Genomic DNA, 17,760 nt, shown 5'->3' on the forward strand with positions numbered 1-17,760 from the left:
GGGAGCAGCGAGGGAGGAAGGGAACACCCACCTAGCCAGCCAGATCAGCTGAATCAACCCTGGCGATCAATGGGGTGACAGATATCTCAGCCAGATCTCCCTCACATCCTCAACACAAGCTTTTTTTTTTTAACACAAGATTTTTTATATCATATACATATTTCCTAAATATTCTACAACATGGGAATGGTTAAATAAATTATGATACAACCAATTTAATAAAAGGAACAAGATTAGAATAAAATATTAACCAATTCTATAATAATAAATTCTTTTGAGGACAGAGACTGGTTTTTTTTTTGTTCGTTTTTTTGTTTGTTTGTTTGTTTTTTACTTCCCAAAGCATTTGGGAAAATGCCTAGCCTAAAAAAGCTTCCCCATAAATGTTTGTTGAATGAATGAATGAATGAACGTCACCTTAAGTCTACAGAACTAAGCATAGACACTGAGGTTTGTGAGCTATTCTTTGGTATAGAATCCCTTTCAGACCATTTCTGTTAGTTAGGAAGCTGTATGTGTCCAGAAGAATACATTAAAAAAAAAAAAAAAAGAAGAAGAAGAAGACTACACATAAATTGGTGCTATAGAAATTAAAACTATTCATTATCTAGAATGGTTTTTAATTTTCAAGATAACTACAGTGTTGAATTACTTTGCTTGAAATCAGTAAATCATTCATGCAAGGAAGCAATGTTGTGGCCATTAGAAGCCCACAGTAAGTTAATGACTGCCGTTTATTTTTAATTACTACTGGGAAGAAGAGTTTCAGCTTTCTAAAGAAAAGTGAAAACAAGTTGAACACATCTCACCATCATATACTCTGTAATACAAGAGTTCTTCAATTAAAATCTGTCAATTAGTTCTTGACATCACTACTGCTTTTATCATGAGATTGTCTCTAAGAACTAATATCCCACATCAAGTGTTAATGACCAGAGAAGACCCTTTTACTTAATTGCTGGCAAGGCACACTTTCCTATTAAGTACAAACATTTGTTCACCTTATTATGCTGGTTATTTTGGATATTTAGAAAGAAAATAATTACTCATTTTGTCTCTTCAAGCAGAATTATGAAATAAAACCAGCATAAAACCATCTCTGCAATGAAATGGTAGATGTTAAGTCAAACATATTCTTCTGGAAACCAGAAGACTGATATAAAACTCAGATTCAGTTTCAATGTCCTATGAACCAGGGAGTCAAGATACTTGTGATAGAAAATGACAGTATTGTACAATTACCAGTGACAACTGCACATTTCCTTGCATTGACCATCTTACCTAAAAAATCTGAATACACCCATCTTCCCATCATTTTCTAGCCTCTTATAATGCCTTATTTTTCTTCACTGCAACTACTAACACTTGACATTCACTTATTGGTTTTTTTTGGTTAATACCCATCTCCACGCCCCCCACGCCCCGCCCCCCCCCAACTAGAATGTCAACTTTGGAACTTTGCCTTTCTTGTTCTCTTTCTTTGTATCCCCAGAGCCCAGAAGAAAGCATTTTACAAAGAGTTCTACAGATATTTCTTAAATAAATGACCAAACAACTGAATAACTGAAGAATAAAAAAATACCATAACAAAGGCAGAATAATAGGGTGGAAAGTTCAGAATCCGAAACCAGACTAAACCAGTTCTAATCTTGTTACTAGAACTCATAAATAATCTTGTGAAAGTCACTTAGTGTCTACCTCCATCAGTCTATCTTTAAAATAGGATGAATAAGACATACCCCAACTGGGTTGAGATGAAGGTCAGTAGTTAGAGAATATACTGGAGAGGTCACTAGAGAGCATAGTCTCTGCAATCAGCCTCTTTTGGCTTCTCTACTTGACTGAACACTTTCAAGTTCATGTGACCTTGAGAAAGTTGATGCAACTCTGTCAGTGTTCTCATTTGGAGAACAGAGCAAATAATGGTACCCAACTCAAAAAGTTGTTCCATGAATAAAGTGGTATGTATTAAACACGTGACAAATGGATTCTCATATAGTGGAGACTGTTTTTAAGCACTCATATAGTTCTGTTATACGGTAAGAACCCAATAAGTGGTAGTTATCATTGCTATTGTCTTCCATTGTCCACTATTTTTTCTTTTCATAATTCAGAATGTATTCAGCCTCCACAATCTATTAGCATCAGTCTCTTAAGATTACCTGAGCTACGCCTCAATAATTTCTTTTCCCCACAGTTGCACTGTGACTATAGACTATTTTTTAATGTTACAATAAATCTTTTTTTTTTCTTTTTATTCATATGTTCTTCTGAGATACTCTAAAACTTATATGGGAAAACACAATCTGCTTGTACATATTTAAAGATGCAGAGAGTAGTAGGTGAAAACACAATCTATTTGGGTTTTCACTTACTAATCACTTGCATTTTTGAATGTCACAGTGCTAATAGGAGTGGTTTACCTTGATACCAGACAGGTGTGAAAGAACACTTTGAGCTATAGAACTCTGATAAAATTCATTCCATTTGCATAGTGCATATTTCTCAGGTTCCAATCCAACTTTTTAAAAAATAACCAAAGTAGCTTTAGAAAATACGATGTTAAAATATCGAGCTGGTTCCTTTTAGGACTGCCAAAGAAATATAATACTCCTAATAGAATTCCTCTGGAGAAGGAATTTTAAATAGCTTTGTGCTTCTGAATTCACATAAAAGAAAGACAAGATAATCTTTCAGGTGATTTAACAGTTAAGTGAGGTGTCAGCATACAAGGTTGTATGTATCTATGGCTTGCAAATAATTTTGGTTTGACAGTCAAAAATGAGTTCTGTATGGTATTTTAACTACCTGTCTACAAAGAGGCATTTTTAGTACTAGCTTTACCAAGACAAGTTACTAGGTCTTATAAATGGAATGAAGAATGATTGCCTCCAATTTGATTTGACCTTGAAAACATTTTTTAAAAAATTTCAGAGTCTTTTGAGTGTCATCAGTTGAATACAAAATTATCAATAAAAGCCTTGACACCACAAGAAGGAAAAAAAAATTGTATTTAAAGTATTTTCCAAATAGACACACAAATACATACACATTCTTAACTTATGTAATTAGTATTAATAATTCATGATTTGTTAAGCATTTTTGTTTCTTTATTTTTCAAACAATTATATTGATTATTCTCATTGTCCAAAGTGGTGGCTTCCCTGAATGTGTTTACTGCTCTCTGAATCCTAGACCCCTGGTTTTCATTATCCTGAAGGGACTCTCAGGGCTCAGCAAGATCAGGAATTGGAACAAGATCTCTATTATCATCATCATCATCACTAATAGACTAGACTAGAAAAAAAAAAAAATCTACCATCAGGAAAGGAAAACAAGGACACTTGTCTACCAAGGACTGGCATCTAGAAGAGACAATAATTCTCCCTTGAGAATCCACATCCTGGTTGCAGATGAGATTGGGGTTCAAATTCACACCGCTTGTGTGGTCTAAGGAAATTAAGAGTTAACTTTAATTGGCCCCAGGAATCTGGCAGAAGGAAATATGAGTCTCTTCAAGAAAAATCATTCATTTCAGAGTTTTCAGGTTTTCTATAGTTAAGTCCCAGCCAGTAAGAGCTCATCATCCAAAGTAACACAACTCAAAAGGAAACAGCCAGTATTAATGAGTCAAGGCAAACAATAAACAGCAGAATTAGACCCCCAGGGACTTAAAATACTGGATTTATGAGACACAGAATATAAATTATGCATATTTCAGTACTTTTTTAAGAACTGAAAAGGGAACTTTCAAAAATGTGAGCAAGAAACAGTACCCTACTTTTAAGGACAGACATTTGAAAAAGAATCAAATAGAACTCCTAATTTTCAAAATGCAGTGGACCCTTGAACAATGTGGGAGTTGGGTGCTGACCCCCCAATGCAGTAGAAAATCCTCATAAAATTTTTGACTCCCCCAAAACTTAACTACGAATAGCTACTATTGACCAAAAACCTTTCTGATAACATAAGCAGTCAACTCACACATGTTTATGTTATATGTATTTCACACTGTATCCCTACAACAGAGTAAGCTAGAGAAAAGGAAACATTATTAAGAAAATCATAATGGGGGCGCCTGGGTGGCTCAGTGGGTTAAAGCCTCTGCCTTCAGCTCGGGTCATGGTCCCCGGGTCCTAGGATGGAGCCCCACATGGGGCTCTCTGCTCAGTGGGGAGCCTGCTTCCTCCTCTCTCTCTGCCTGCCTCTCAGCCTACTTGTGATTTCTGTATGTCAAATAAATAAATAAAATCTTAAAAAAAAAAAAAGAAAGAAAATCATGAAGAGAAAATACATTTAAGAAATCCACATACAAATGGACCCAGCCAAGTCAAATCCATGTTATTCAAGGATCAACTGTATATAATTGAATAGGTGGGCAAAAAGTAGATTCCTAAAAGCTAAAGAAAAAGTTATTTAGAATTTGGAACAGAGAGGTAAAGAAATAAAATATAAGAGATGTTAAGAGACATAGAGGACATTATCAGGAAACGTAACCTAAGTGTAATCAGAGTCCCAAAGGAAGAGAATAAAAGAAAACAAGAAAAGGCAATATTTAAAGAGATAGTAGGAGAGAACTTTCCAAAATTGATGAAAGCATAAATTCACAGAGTCTGCAAAGTGAACCAACCACAAGAAAAATAAGTATGAAGAAATCGAACCTTGATACAATGTAAGGAATTTGTAAAACCCTAAAGACCCTCTTGCCTCCACAAATTTTTGAGATGCTGCCAGAGGATAAAAGGGTAGATTATCTCCAAACTAACAGCAGAGTTTCCACACTAGGGTATAATTTACATGAAATATAACCCAATCATATTAAGTATACAATTCAATGAGATTATACAATCATATAATCACTAGATCAAGGTATACAAAACACTCGAACCATCCGACAAAGTTTCCTCATACCCCTCAGCAGGCCTCTCTGCCGTCACTCACATCCTTGGCTCCAGGTAACTGGACTGAGCTGCTCCTATCACTACAGTCTTGCCTTTCTAGACTTTCCCACAAATGGTATCATTCAGCATGCATTATTTTATTTCTGGCTTGTTTAAAGAAGTCTAATGCTTTTGGGATCAGTTCATGAGAGTGCATGTATTAGAAATTTGATACCATTTTTTTCTTAACAATATATAGATATACACTTGGTTTATCAAGCAATAGTTCATGGACACTTGGGCTGTTTCCAGTTTTTGGCTATCATCAACAAAGCAGCTGTGAATATTTCAGCATGTATATTTATGTGGACAAGTATCTATAAGTGAAATAGTTGGGTCATATGGTAACTGAATGCTAACCTGTCTTTTCCCTAATGACTAATATTTCTGAGTATGCATTTGCTTTCTTCTTTGGTGAATTATTAAAGCTTTGAAAAATGAAATTCAGTGGTTTGGTTCTTATTACTGAGTTGTATAACTTCTTTATACACTCCGGATATAACTCTTATCAGATTTATGTTTTTGTAAATATTTTCTCCTAATCTGTGGCATGTTTTTTTTTTCATTTTCTTAACAGTTTTCTACAAAGAACAGCATTTTTAATTTTCATGAGGTTTATTTAGTAATTTTTTTCTTTTATAATATGTTTTATGCCATAAAAAATCTTTGCCTAATCCAAAGTCACAAAGTTTTTTTTTTCTATTTTTTTCTTCTACCTTTCTAGTTTTATGCCTTTTTTAAAAATAAGGCACAAAAGAAAGTTCAAGTTTAGTTTTTCTTTTCTTTCTTTCTTTTCTTTTTGCAAATGGAAATCCAAATTTTCTAACTCCATTTTTTAAAAAAGTTTCTTCTTTCTTAACTGAATTACCTTGTGCTATGGACTGAGTTATGTCCCCTCAGAATTCATATGTTGAAGCCCTACCTCCCACATGGAGATGGGGCCTTTGAGAGATAGGTTTAGATGGGGACAGAAGGGTAGGGCCTTCACAAGAGGATTAGTACCCTTATAAGAAGGGACTAGAAAAAGCTAGAGTGATCTCTCTCTCTTCTTCTCCCACTGTCTACCCCTACCCTCTAACTCTATCTACCATGTGACAACTTATACAAATAACATGCAGAAAAGGAGGAAAGGGAAATAAATTTTTCTAAGGTTTTTGAATTTTTCTAGTGAAGAATAGAGATATTTATTATCTTTGGACTTTGTTTGGTATGGATTTAAATAATTTTAGGAATCATAGTGGAAATGTAGTTTATAACTCCCCAACCAGTAGACCAAAAATAGAATTTAAAAATCCCAGTTAATGCAAGGGCACCTGGATGGCTCAAACGGTTAGGCTTCAGACTCTTGGTTTAGGCTCAGGTCATGCTCTCATGGTTCGTGAGGTGGAGCCCCATGTCAGGCTCCACACTCAGTGGGGAGTATGCTTGAAGATTCTCTCCCTCTGCCTCTCCCTCTGACTCTTGCATGCTCTCTCTCTCTAAAATAAATAATCTTTTTTAAAAATCTCAGTTAATGCAAAAGAATGCAGAAAATTAAAAAGTAAGTAGGAAAGGCAGGATCAATAGAAAGCACACAATAAGATGGAATTTAAGAATATCATTAAGCATAATAAAAGTAGATGAACTAATATAGCTAACAGAAAAAAAATTATTGTCCAACTGTGTAAAAATTATAGCTACATGGTGCTCATAAGATAGACACATAAAACAAAAGGCTACAGAGAATTTGCTAATCATAATAAAATGATAAATCATTAGCACCCAGACAAAATGAAATCAGGTCTATAAGATAAGATTAAAGTGTTTATGGGACCTGATCATGAAACCACTGAAGCTTATTTTATCCTATAGAAGGATTTTAAGGAGGGAAGTGAGCTTAAAACTCTTTCATGAGTAAAGTTAAATTTTGTTTAATTAAAATCCATGGTCAGTGTCAATATTCTAGAAAGTCAAAAGATCTCTGCTCTAACAATATGGTAAGCTTTTATACTGTTCCATATATCTGTTCTCTCCTCTAACTTTAAATGCTACCAATTGTTATATTTGCTTAGTAGAAAAATGCTAAGGTATGGAGACTCAATACTCTCCCCTTGGAGCTTATATTGAATTAGAAATGGCATGTAATTTTTAAAAATGTATGTAATTAACAGAGGGTGAATTTAAACAAATTAGGTGATAATATTTCTAGGACGTTGAATCACCTAGAGCTACCTGTAAGGAGGACATTTCTTAAGATCACAGTTGGAAAGACACCAGCAATGATCTAATAAAACTCCTCTTGGTACACATAAAGTAGAGGTAAAAAGCATTTAGGTGAAGTCACCTAGTTAGTCAGTGGCAGGTAAAAGACTATATGAACCACATTCTATAATTTCCTTTCCACTGCACCATAGATCATAACTATTTGAGATTCCAAAGAATAGGTCTTAACATCTTTTCAGTGGGGAAAAAAAATGAAATGTCATTCTCTAAATAGACTGCAGATTGTTGCTAGGTGATTAGAGCAAATCTATTTAGTTCATTTAAACAAGAAATAAGGTTTATACAGATTCACAATAAAGTTGTGGAATTAATTTTATAAATTTAATATGAATGCTCTTAGTACAGCTAAGAATTATTTTTAGTGAATATTCCTGATGTCCTTTTTTTTTTTTTCTAAATTTGGATTATAGGAGTATAGATGTGACAATTTCCTTAATAGAATGTTTTCTCTTATTACACATACATCTTAAAAATATCTATGGCTGTCCATAAAAATCACTGTAGTTGTTAGTGAAAATTTGAGAAAGACATCAACATTTATCAAACATTAGATTCCATCCATGCTAGGTCAGGCCACATATATAATACATACTTAGGCTCTGCTGATCAATCTGGCAATGAGGTGGCAGTTTATGCTGTGTTACCTTGTAAATTAGGGTTAGTTTATGAGGATTAGCTTATGGACTCTGTAAGAATGTGGACTCTGCTTTTTCTTTCCTGTTAGAAACAAACACTTACTGAATGACTACTGTGTGAAACACTGTAACGGGTATGCATGAGAGCACAGAAAAGAGTAAGGTCTTGTCCCTACTACCAAGATTATAACTTCTACCACGATGCAAACATAAGCAACTAAAGTCTGTAAAATACATATGACAATCTAAACTATCATAGATGAAATTTAACAAGTTGGAAGCATCTGCAAGAAAATGATTGATGAAAGGAGGAAAAAAATAAATGAATGAATGTCAAATGTTTCTAACCACATAGGTGTTCAAAGGATGGTATTCTCGTGGTTTGAAATAGCCAGGGAAAGGCATTATGAATATCTGAATCAAGATATGAAGAGGGGATAGATAAAAGCTAACAGGTAAAGAAGGTAGTATGTAATTCAAATCTCATTCTCTTACAGAAAAAAAATTTTTTTTTCCTTTTCCTTAGTGCATTATTTCCTGGAAATACAGCACCATAAATTAAGGGGAATATTTTGTAAGCCACTTTAGAATGAAGACTTCAAGTCATTACAATAGGATGGAAAGTCAAACATATTTAAATTATTTCATTCTAAAGATATTATTAATTTTTTCTCTTATTCTCCTTAATTCCTTCTTATTCTTCTATGCTATGCTATTATGACACACCCAGTATTAACTTATCTTAGATCATATTAAGTCAAAATTTTTAAGTAGGTAAATGTATTACTGAGTTACAGCATAATTATAAACATTATATAAGCTATTATATATTATATAAACATTATATCAGCTATCTGAATATAGAAAAGATAACTCCACTTAGAAAAGATAAGAATGTATCTAACTTGCATATATTTAAAATTAGTTTTTGCTAAAATGATAAAAACATGAAATGCCAAAGGTTTAAACACCATAATCAGTTTATCTACTGTTAAACTGGATCTTACCAGGAATAGAAATAGTGACTCATATCATTATTCAATGGAAATCTTCCTAGCAAGCCAATTTAAATAAAACAGTGGGCTTGTAATGCATAATTTTATTTTCCAAAAAAATCAATATTTATTATAAATGGCATTATTGCATTTGTTTACAAAGTCCTTTTTCAAAATAAATTCCTGGGTATCTGTATTATTCATCATTTACTTTAGTAGCTTTTTCTCACATGCTATTTATACAGGGGGGAAAATATATTTCAGTGCTTTTTAATGTAAGGTCCTTAGATATTGGAGGAAATATGAACAATTTTCCATCTGTTTGCTCTGATCTCAGTCTTGCAACCTGAATATTCCTTTTAACACTAAAAGGAATATTTGCTATTTTCTTTATTTCCCACAAACAAAATTAACAAGACTTTGGATTAATTACTAGTCATTAATCTTTAAATGACTAGTAATTAATTTTTAAATCACTAGTAATTGATTACTAGTAATTAACTTTTAAATCACCATTTTTTTAAGTTTTAATTATACACCAATAACATTTCTAAATACAACTACATCACAAGAGGCAGTTGGAATTTGGCTAAATTTGAATTGAGACCCTTCTTCTTACATGAACAATACTGCAAAATAGCAGAGCTACCTAATTAATGTCACCAGGGATTCATTTAATCATCAATTATTTCTTTCAACTGAATATTCCTTAATACATCTTTATTTAACAGCTTTATTCAAACAAATAGTATTATAGAGAGAGAATATAATGATTTACTAGATTACACATATGACAGCTACAGATTACTCTTCACAAAATACAAATATGAATAATACAGGTTTTAGGAAGTACCGATAGGAGAGCTTGCTAATTCAAGCCTTACTTGTTTCAGCCTACATGAACCTATATTATAAAACCACATTATTAGGTCTAGAATACCAGAATACCATGTAAACGTGTGAGTGAAGTGCGTGAACAGAAGAAAAGATGTTGTTCTTTCCCCCCACATGGAGGCACAGTCCCGACCAGTGAAGACTCTAGGCTACAGAGAATGGACGAAATTATGGAGCAGAATGCCTGCACGCCAAGTTGTTTTGTTGTAAACATAAAACTTACCTAAAACTTCCTAGGATATTTTGTTTCATACTTAATCCTTGAATATTTGCTATCAGTGACCAAGCCTCAAGTAAGTAGAGAGCAATGTTCTCAGCTTCCAAGAAATGTGCTCTTGAGCGTTAAGTCTGACTTTTCCATTATGGAAGACAAAATTCAGGGAATGTTCAATTCGGATAGGAAGAACAGGAAATCACTTTTAGTGAGGTCTTATTAAACTTCTAACATAACCCAGAATGATACCAAACAGCATAAAATAGACTTCTATAACCACTGAGTTTGTAATGGAGAATGTCTGGCTTGTAAGAAATCAGATTCATGTGGATAACATGAACCTTGAAAAGATGTGACTGCTCATATTGTTGTGCCATATAAATTGAAGAGTCAATCCTCCAGAATCACATCTTCTAGACATTCTGCTATATAGACACACTGCTGTCCTCTTAAAGTAAATTTTTAAAAAATACAAATCACCATGTGAAACTAGAAACCAGAGAGAAAACCCATAGCTAATCTCCTTCCTGGACTGCTGCAGTCACTTTCTCACTAGTATTTATGTCTCTATTTTCCACTATTTTTAGTCATTTGCCACACAAGTCTAATCGTGTCATACTCCTTGCCTGTTGAAAAGTTTCCAGTGGCTTCCATCACACAGAATAAAATCCAAATTGCTTACTGTGAACCTACAAACCTTACATGCAACATTTCCAGTCTTGGCATTCTAGATAGGTTGAGCCAGAAAATTCTTAGTCAAGAGGAGCTAACCTGTGTAATTTAGGATATTCAGTAAAACATCCCTGGCCTCCATTTAGTAGATCTCAATAGCAACAGCATCTCCTTCACAGTTTTGACAACCAAAAATGTCACCAAGCATTGCCAAATATCTCCAGGATAGGGGTGGAGGGGACAAAACTGCCCCCCTCCGGGAATCACTGCTTTACAGGATCTGTTCCTTCACTACACCTTCAGCCTCAACTGCTCTTGCTCATTTTACCTCATCCACACTAGCCTCTTTGATATTCCTTCAACACACCATGAGACCTCTTGACTTTGGCCCTTTTCTTCACTTGCTATCCTCTGCGTAGAATGTTCTTTGGATTCTGTGTTCCTGTTTAAATCTTCTGTCTAGATAATTCTTTGTCATCCTTTCCCCCTCAGCATACTTTCCCTCCTGGCTTTATAATCTGTTTCATGGTTTACTTGATTTCTGTCTATCTTCTGGACTTCACTGTAAATTCTATTAAGGCAGAAACTTTAAATGTCTTGTTCAACACGGTCTTCCTAATTCCTAAAACTGGGAATTAGGAAGTGCCTGTCTGTATTCTCGATAGGTGCTCAACAAATATATATTGACTAAATGGGTGAGTGAGAATTCTGGTAATAATCCTCTTTATAATACCATAAAAAAATAAGGTTACTCTTTTTTCAGATTTTTGACAACAGCATCAGATAGTGTCTTGAACTGAAAAGGATTTTATACATTCAGACAACAAAGTCATTTTACAGGTAAGAAATCTGAGACCTGGAGAGATGAGTTTGTCAACAGTAATTGACTTAGTTTGTGTTAATTGACCTTTAAAAATCAAAATTATGAATACCAAATTTTAAAGCTTCTCCTTATAGTCCTCCTCATGTGCATTTTACCCACAGTGATGGAAGCTTCATTTACAAATTATTTTTTTAGGAAATTTGAGTCAAACATAAGTACAGGTATTGAGTATAAGATAATTATTTAAGAAGGCTATAGGTTGCCATCTTGATAAGTGAAGATCATTTTGTCTTAGATTTCAGATGGGAAATTCCCTCAGTAACACACCAGATAGTAAAAGGAATCATTGGGGGAAAAAAAAGCCACAGTGGCTTATAATTTATAGAAATGCAATTAATTTATGATTAAACTAAAATAACTCAAAATGTATAAAGTGTAGAATTAGGTAACCAGCATCAGCATCTGAATGCATTCATTTTATGGACTTTGTAACTAATTTGATCAAAGTGTGTTCAGGAAGATTATAAAGTTAAGTATGGCAAAGCCTCTGACCTCAAGAAACAATATAAAGGATGATATACGTAGAAATTACAACCTAAAGCAGAACATGATAAATGCTGGATGTGAGATATAATGACCATAATAATAATATGTACTATTATAAGGTACATATTATTGTACTATATTATATGTACTATAATAAGGTACTATTTACTAAGTATTTACTATGGAGGTAGTACACTAAATGATAGTAATTTAGGCTTTGTCAAACAGAGAAAATAGTAAAGCATTTGAACCTAGATACACAAAACCTGTGCACTTAATGACTATTGTACCCCCCTTTAAGAAAAAGATTAGTTCCGACCGAGCTGATACTGATCTGGGAAATTAGAAAAATATGAATATGGTCATGAGTGGTACAGAATGTGACTAAAAGCACATAGATGATAAAGTGTATCAAGGATTCATATTAGAAAAACCCTGAATTCTTTGATTAGGCTAGAATGCAGTTTAATGGAAGCTAACAAACATACATTATAAGTTGGGGATGGACTGACTGTAGAGAAACTTATATATCCATCTAAGAAGTATATACTCTATTTTGTAGGCAATGGGGGACACTTGAAGGGTGTTAATAAGAAGTGACAAGATCTTGTCATACATAATTATCTTCATAGGTCTAGCAGCCCAGAGCAAAATGGACACAGCTGAAAGTTCAGCTGCCAATGAAAACCATTCTTCCAGATACATTCAAATCCACTAATCTCCAGAGTGCAGTCCTTGCTTTCTGCACATAACCTATTGGTTATAGAGAAAATATTTCTTGGAGACAATATTTTGGTGTATATGGTATGTGGCCACTTCACTTTGGGGTGATGGTTCTTACTGAGACCTAATTGCATTCGTCTCACCCCTTTGTTTGGGGCTTGCTATCTATCCAGATCACAAGGGGGGCACAATATTTAAGTACTTCAGCTTCTCAGCTCTAGCACATCGTAGGTTAAATGGCTATTCGCCAGTGAAAGTGAGTCCAAGAGAAGCATATGTTCTCTCTTAAGCACCAGAACCACATAATTAACATAATCTTTATATCTTCTGATTGGATTTCTATCTCATTCTAATAAAAGCAATCCTGTTTCACCCTTATCAAAAATCATCCCACTTAGATAATAAATGCTTATAATTATATCCTCTTCATGATTACAAAATATCACTTTGATTAGATGAAGGAGGCTTGCCATGGAAACCACTACATCCACCTAAACCCAACTTTGCTGTTTACTGATAGTTATGTATCATATTTTGCAAACTGCTTTCCCTTTTACACATAATCAGACTGACCACAATACCTTAAAAAAAGAAAATGTTTTGGAGCTCATCATTCTCAAGTCAAAATTTCACATGACTCCTTTGTTATATGGATTCTATTCTCAGAACCATAATATTATTAATCTTTAAGTCATGGTCACATCTGTGATTGCCCTGTAGACTTATTCTGGATAGGATAGTAGGATTAGAAAAGTTTAATTTACTACTTTTCTTTACATTTTAAAAAACTGTCCTATCGTGTCTTCCCCATCAGGGGGGGAAAAAAGTAAAAAAGGGCTGAATACATTAATTTCCTCTAAATTTTTAATTATAGTATGTTTTGTCTGGGTAGTTGTTTGTAATAGACATTTAGAAGAATATACAGCCTATCTTGAAATGTCTGGAAAGATACTGCAGGCTAGATAATATCTAAAACCAACAGATGAGTCAGTTAGCAAAAAGAAGGTTAGGGAAAGGCATTTTAGGCAAAGGGGAAGCACATTCAAAGACAGAAAATGAGACTTCAGAAAGCACCTCATACATAGATACCAGAAGAATCCTGAGTTCTGTGGTTTGGCTAGCACGTGGGTGTGAAGGTACACGTGGTATCATATTTCAAAGATATTAGAAATCCCCTCATTCAACACAATCCAGATTGGTATTTGTAAGATTAATATCTTTTTAAGTTGGCAAGGCATGGAATTATACTTAAAAAATCATACATTCATTTTTCTTTCTTCCTTTTTTTTTTTTTTGAGAGAGAGAGAGAGCACCTGAGAGTGCAGGACAGGCAGAAGGCAGAAGGAAAGGGAAAGAGAGAGAATCTTAAGCAGTCTTCACACCCAGTGCAGAGCCCCACACAGGGCTGCATCTCATGATCTTGAGATCATGACCTGAGTGAAAATCAAGAGGCATTCATTTGCTTAACCAACTGAACCATGCAGGTACCCCTCATACATTCATTTCTTAATTATATCATTGTATTATGAAACATATAATGCTCAATTAATTCAATCTCCTGAGATAAGAATTCCTTCTCTTTGGGTTGAAGCTCAGAAGTTGAAGGTCTGATAAGTCTTTCCTACACCATATTCACACGACACTATTTAGAATTCCCAGTTTTAGCTTTTTCACATTGGAGTGAAAACTTAAAAATGGTATTTGTAACAAGATCTGAATAAAGAACCCTTCTAGACTTTTACAAATTTTCCCCAGGCATTCACAGTTGCCTGACCACACGTGATAGCTATTTAAAAAAGAAAACTCACTGTACATTTGTCTTTTAAGACATTTGACTTTTTTTCTTATTCATATTTCATCAATTCATAGAATAATTCAAGTACATATGTACCATAGTAGGCACAACTAGCATAAATATGTTTGGGAATCACCACAACTGATTTCTTTAGGCTATACACTTTAGCAGGTGGGAACAAGAGTCCATAGTATTACTTAGGTGTAACCTTTCAGCTGTGAACGCACTAGGTCATAACCTCAGACAAATGTTTTCCAGAAGTAATGAAGAGCTTGAGTGAATCAAGGTGGTCCAGGAGAAGGATTCATTTACAAGAGCATCTGTCTGGTTCAGTGTGACAGAACAGAAGGCAGGAGAATGCAACACCAGGGGAAACTGTGGTTTGCAAGAATAGCAAGATAGGCACTGTGAGGTAGGGGCTCAAATCAAGGAGCTTATTGGAAAGGCCGTCTGAGCCGGGCTTCAGAACAGGACTCTACAGCTGGTCTGCCTGGGTTGGAATGCTGTCTCTCCATCTAGTAGCCACGTCACCTTGGGCAAGTTACTTAACTCTTGTTTAGTGATTCCGTCTCCACAATTTAAAAAAAAGTTGTTGTTCATGAAGTGTTGTTGGGACTAGATGAGTTAATATTGCAAAATGTGTGCTTAGAGCAGTGTCTGGTCCAAACAGGTACTCCATCAATATCAACTTTATTATTATACGAAAGTGATGATGAGTAACAGTTTCTAGATTTACTGTCCCAGGACATGGTCATGACTTAATATATGTAAAGTCCTTTGAACAGTGCTGGCATGTGATACAATTTTTATGTTAATTTGTTGTTGTTGTTATGGGCCATTTAAAGGTTTTAAATGATAGGGCGATCAGATTTGTATTTCAGAAGGAGAAATGCCAAGGGGGAGAGGGAGGGACTGAGGAGTGGGTGGGGGCCAAACCCCAAAGTGGAGAATGCTTAGTAGGTCGTTGATGCTGAACACGGACACTCCCACGATGGAAAGGTAGAAGACAACTAGGAGTCAAGACACCCCAGTGGCAGAACTGACAGCAGTTGCTTCCTAACTGCATGTGGCTCATGAGGGAGAGGGAGGAGGTGAAACCATTGATCATGCATGCTGTTTTCTATGGAGCTGCACTCAAAATTTAAATTCTCACTTCACTTCATTTAATAAACATTTACTGAGTACCTTGTAGGTACCATGCCCTGTGATTAAAAAAAAAAAAAAGAACCAAAAATAGATACAGTCCGTCTTTTCAAAGAACTGTAAATCTAGTGGGAAAGAGGGACTTTAATCAAGGACTCATCCAACACTGTGCTAAGAACTTAGCTGTGCTAACAACTCTGAAAGAAGGGTACTTGAAGCCACAAATATTTCTAACAGGGGAATCTGACCTACCCTGGGAGAGCGAAGATGACTGTAGAGAGAAGGGACATTTCAGGTAGATTGAGAGCATTTGCAAAAGTCCTGTGTCTAGAGGAAATCTTGGGCACTTGAGTAATTCCAAGAAAGTCAGAGTGGCAGGAAGGCCAAGAGAGTGGGAGAGTAGTACGAAATGAGGGAGACATCGTGAGCGCTGACCAAACTGTGGTTCACTTTGCTGGGAGAATTAAGAATATTAGTGCAGTGATTTTGTTTATTCACTTGGTTAGGTGCCTGAATAAATAGTTTAGTCAAGGGAGATGAGATAATTGCATACTCAGTCAGAAGAGAAATGAGTTCATTTTATATAGAAATCCACTTACTGATAGCCCTAAGAGAAGTACCTTATGAGGCATGATAGGGTGTAATGAGGTCATATGACTTTCACCTAAAGGTTCCTAAGAAAACTTCCAGAGCATTAGCAGTCAGAGTACAATGCCATGAAATTACTCTACTTCTGCCCAGGAATGAGACTGCATTAAAGCAAAAATTTGAAGAAGGAAACATTCAACTATAGAGCTTTTTATTTTGGTGGACTTCCTTCTCTTTCACAGGCTACTCTCTGGGCCTAACATGAACTGTCCCAACCTCCTGGCCTTCTGGAACTCCCCTCCAGCCTGATGCAGCTCTACACGGCAACCTCCCACTCTGTTCATCCTTCTCCATCCCTTACCTGCAGACACCCCGGGATTATAAACCCCACCTACTATTACCTCTGCTCAACAAACTATATCTTCATTCCCAGGGGAAAGGGAAGAGTAGAGAGATTCTTAGTCTCACGAGTTAGGAGAAGAAGCCTAATATTCAAGACAAGGAGCAATGTTAAGGAAGAGTGATAGTTCCTTGGAAGCGCCAAGGAAGGAGCTGCTAGAGAACTTTGAAGTACAGGAAGTTAAGCCTTGGGTTTGGAGGAGAATGGACAGGTTAGGTCATTCTGCAGTGAGCAACTCTGGCATCTGGCATGAAAACACAAACTAAAGGAACAATGCATGCTAAACCTGGGATGAAGCAGGAAATATTAGGACCCACTGAAAAAATTAGGATGACTGCAAAAGAATATTCAGAGGAGATTTGAAAAGGACAGCAAGCTCTTAATGGCTTTAAACACCACAATGAGGAGTCTGGTCTTTGCTCAGTAGCTCTCTGAGATCTACTACAAATGTGCAGGCAGCAGACTGACTTGCTGAGAGTCGTCCTTCACTAAACTACTACAATGAATCTTATTGTGTTTATCCACTCATTCAACATATATTTACTTAATTCCTATGATGACCCCCAAATACAGGTCTAGGTGCTATGGAGGGTAGATAATACACCAGTAGGGAGATATTCATTATTATAAATGCTGAAAAGTTTGATGGAAGACAACACTGTGAAAAGAAAGGGAGTATCCCTGAGACTTTGACATTTTTATCAGAGATTAATCACTGAGCTGAGAAAAGGGCATCAGAGCTGACTCCATAGTTTAAAGTCTATGAGATGAAGAGATTGTTACATCAAGTAGAAGCCTGGGTCACATTTTGGGGGAAAGGTGATGAATCTCATCTATCAAATTTGCCCAGGTGATGAGTGACTTCACGCAGTAGAGACATCCCACTGACAAAGGGAGCTCATGGTAATCTTCTCATCTCATTCATTATTTTTGGTCGACAGTACATAATTCTAGTAGTAGGGACACATAATATTACACCTAGTCATTGAAGAAGATATTTTTTGATTCAGGAGAAGCTTTTATTTCAATATCCTGCCTGCAGCTCACGTTAATGAGATTTAATTTAGAAGGTACCAAATGGGAGGATGGTAGGATGTGTGAAAATCAAAGATACTTAGGAAAAAACACTA

General features: G+C 35.4%; 1 protein-coding gene across 3 annotated transcripts in view; it reads right to left on the minus strand.

The window, feature by feature from the left end:
- Positions 1–17,760, minus strand: part of IMMP2L (inner mitochondrial membrane peptidase subunit 2) — an 860,098-nt gene that overhangs the window by 203,911 nt on the left and 638,427 nt on the right. The gene's annotated exons all lie outside the window — the stretch shown is intronic.

The sequence above is a fragment of the Martes martes genome (assembly GCF_963455335.1).
Source record: "Martes martes genome assembly, chromosome: 11".
In the NCBI taxonomy this organism is placed as follows: domain Eukaryota; kingdom Metazoa; phylum Chordata; class Mammalia; order Carnivora; family Mustelidae; genus Martes; species Martes martes.